Source organism: Capra hircus, chromosome 21 (genome assembly GCF_001704415.2).
Source record: "Capra hircus breed San Clemente chromosome 21, ASM170441v1, whole genome shotgun sequence".
NCBI lineage: Eukaryota > Metazoa > Chordata > Mammalia > Artiodactyla > Bovidae > Capra > Capra hircus.
This window is the reverse complement of record NC_030828.1, coordinates 45,132,577-45,136,131: the sequence shown is the minus strand read 5'-3', so window position 1 is coordinate 45,136,131 and position 3,555 is coordinate 45,132,577. Positions and strand designations below refer to the sequence as shown.

At 40.0% G+C, this 3,555-nt stretch overlaps 1 non-coding gene across 1 annotated transcript; it reads right to left on the bottom strand.

The window, feature by feature from the left end:
- Positions 1,811-1,882, bottom strand: TRNAW-CCA. The gene has a single exon. It is a non-coding gene; the product is annotated as a tRNA-Trp (tRNA).

The window sequence follows — 3,555 nt, the reverse complement described above, 5'->3', positions numbered from 1 at the left end:
GGTCCAGGAATCTGTGTGTTTAACAAAGCCCCTGGGTTAGGTGACTCTCATGCCAGAAAAGTTAGATAGCAGTCTGAAAGTGAAAGTGTTAGTTGCTCAGTCATGTCCAGCTCCTTGCAACCCTATGGACTATACAACCTGCCAGGCTCCTCTGTCCATGGAATTCCCCAGGCAAGAAAACTGGAGTGGGTAGCCATCCCTTCTCCAGGGAATCTTCTTAACCCAGGTATCAAACTCAGTCTCTCGCATTGCAGGTAGATCCTTTACCATCTAAACCACCAGTGAAGCTCACTATAGCAGTCTGTATGTAAACAAGGAAATTTTAAGTTGCTGATTGTTTAATTTCAGATGCATTTCTAGTATCCTGCATTTACCTCTCCTCTTCTCATAATTGCTGGTTTTGATATCATATTTGTGCGGAGATGACTTTCCTACCTTTACTGTATGTTTGCCTTTACCGGTGAGCTTTTTATTCGTAATTTTCTTGTTTCCAGTTGTGGCCTTTTCTGTCTATAGAAGTTCCTTAAGCATTTGTTGCAAAGCTGGTCTTGTCATTCTGAATTCTCTCAGCTTTTGCTTGTCTACAAAGCTTTTGATTTCTCCGTTGAATCTGAATGAGAACCTTGGTGGGTAGAGAATTCTTGGCTGTAGATTCTTCCCTATCATCACTTTAAATATATCATGCCACTCCCTTCTGGCCTGCAGAGTTTCTGCTGAGAAATCAGCTGATCATCTTAGGGAAGCTCCCTTGTATGTTATTTGTTGCTTTTCCCTCACACCAGAAATTTTAAGGGGGCTTCCCTAGTCGCTCAGACAGTAAAGAATCTGCCTGCAATGCAAAAGATCCAGGTTCAATCCCTGCATTGGGAGGATCCCCTGGAGAAGGAAGTGGCAACTCACTCCAGTATTCTTGCCTGGAGAATTCATGGACAGAGGCACCTGATGAGCTGCAGCTCATAGGGTCGCAAAGAGTCAGACACAACTGAATGACTAACACTTAGAAAATTTAAAACCACCCTTGGGAAAACACTATTTGAGGGTCTGAATTTCAGTTATACAGTTATAGAAAGCTAGCTTCATCAAAATACCCAAAGATGTTCAGATTCACAGTAACCAAATTCACAAGATATTTAAATGCAAACCAGAATGCTGCTATACACATAGTGAGAACTCTAACGGAGTGGAATACTTAATACATTCTCCCCCTGTAAGAAGCCTCATAAGGGTAACCACATTATACCCGAAGGTTGCTTGATCACCTTGGAATCATAGCATGAAAGTTAGTTGAGGGGCCTTTACTAATGACATCAAGCTAGTCTGACAGTTTTGCCTCCACTCTCAAGACTGACTTGCAAAGGGGACTGGAAGCTGCCAGTCAGAGGCCCTGTGCTCAGTGCCCTGAAGATATACTGGCAAATTCCTATTCTTTATGTTTCCTTTTTCTAGGGTTCTTTTTAACATGTTCTTTAACATGTATAATTGATAAGATTACAGATTTAGATACACTAATACTGTCACATGTTCTTGAAAATCTGATGCTACCTTGATAGGATCCATGTTCTCCCAGAATTTGCCTTTCTATTTACAAGAGTATTTTTTAGGCTGTAATATTTCTACCAATGAATGCAAGCTTCACAAGGTCCAGAATCTTGATTTCCTCTTCATCATTTTATCTCAATTGCTTAAAACAGTGCCTGACAGAGTAGTCAATAGACATATTTTGAATGAACAGCCCAGCAGGCTTCTCCGTCCATGGGATTCTCCAGGCAAGAATACTGGAGTGGGTTACCATTTCCTTCTCCAGGGGATCTTCCCAACCCAGGGATCGAACCTGGGTCTCCTGCATTGGAGGCAGACGCTTTAACCTCTGAACCACCAGGGAAGCCCAATAAAAGATTAGTCTCATATATTACATGCCTTTTTCATTTTTATTATCGTAGGGAAAACACAATTCCAACGTCTGCATCCTACAAATTAGCCACACACGTCAACAAAATGCCCAAAGCAAAATCTGTTGCTTTTGTTACACTTTGTCAGAATTTGCTTTGATTCCTAGCACTGATCTCTGGGGACGTTATGTCTGTGAGTTCCCAACTGGTTAAAAGGAATCGGAAATCTCTGCTTGCTCAAGAATAAAGAAGAGGAATGTATCTGACTAAATACCAATTCTTTTCAAGTTTGGGATGGACAGCCAAGTCTAAGAACTTTCTCTTGGGTGTGTAAGTGAATGTCACCCATACTTCCCACACCCTCATCACAACAAATGTGAGGAGGAAGTTCCTTATCTTCTGAGCTTAAGAAACATTGAGAAATATTGTGAAGCGCCAACTAATTAAAAATGAAATGCAGCCAGCTAAGCTCCAGCCATCTTTAATTTACAATATTGCTTTGCTTCCGAGGCAAATGTGGACAAGTCACAACTTCTTTTGATGCCTGAGGGATTGAAAAAATTAAATCAGCAGGATTGGCTATTGATGTTTTCTAGCAAATGTTTTGAAATCTCCGCCTTTCATCCATCTTGCAAGAAAACAGGATTGCTTTGTGAGCCTTCAAAGATATTAATTCCTTTAATAAATCCTGATTTGTATGTTGAAAACTTCCAATGGTTAGATTTCTGTAGCAATCCCTGCATCAGGGGTGAATGTTGCCTGCAGGCAGACTCCCAATTTTTTCCCAAGTATCATCGTTCTCAGTCTAAAACTGGGGCTGAAACCAACACCACAACAGATTAAACACACCTTCTGTTCAGCCTCTTTTCATGTGATTTCTTTGTTATATTGTTTGCAAGGCAAATTTCATGACAGGCTGTTTGCTTTCCTGGTGATAAGCACTTAATGAGATAAAGCACAAACATAAGCAGTGACTGGCCCAGTTCTGTGCTTTGATCCTTGCCCCTCTAACCAAGGTGAGAAAAAGATGGGGCACAACTCCAGTTGTGGAAAGTCTAAAAATGTAGCGAACATTTGTCACAGAGGAAGTCAACTGGAGCACCTGTCAATAAAAACTATAAAGATGGCGCACTGCGGGTTAAAGCACAAATATAGAGATAACGCTGTATGTGCACGCGGGAAAGGTGGGTTGGAGGGTGGAAAGAAATTACCCTTACCATGAAAATTCTATCACAGCATCTATTTCTCCAATAATTTCGCCACGATGATTATACAAATATAGTAGAAATAAGAAGATAGCAAAAAAAACTATCAGATGATCCTCTTGAGCACAGCATTATTTTAGGAGGGGTTCTTTTATTAAAAGGAAGCATTCATGACACTGGTTTAAAAATGTTCTGAGGCCTTCTCCTTGAAATTCCTTCTTAAGGGAGCAAATAGTAATGTGCCTCTACTGAACAAAAGAAAAAGCATTACATTTTCTCTTTTTTGCCCAAGCCCTTTTAAAAGGGGGCTTCAAAAAAAAAAAAAAAAAGAATGACACCAGGGATTATATTCAATATCCTGTGATAAACCAAAATGGAAAAAAAAATGAAAAAGAATGCATCTATATACATATATAAATACATATAACTGAATCACTTTGCTGTACACTAGAAATTGACAC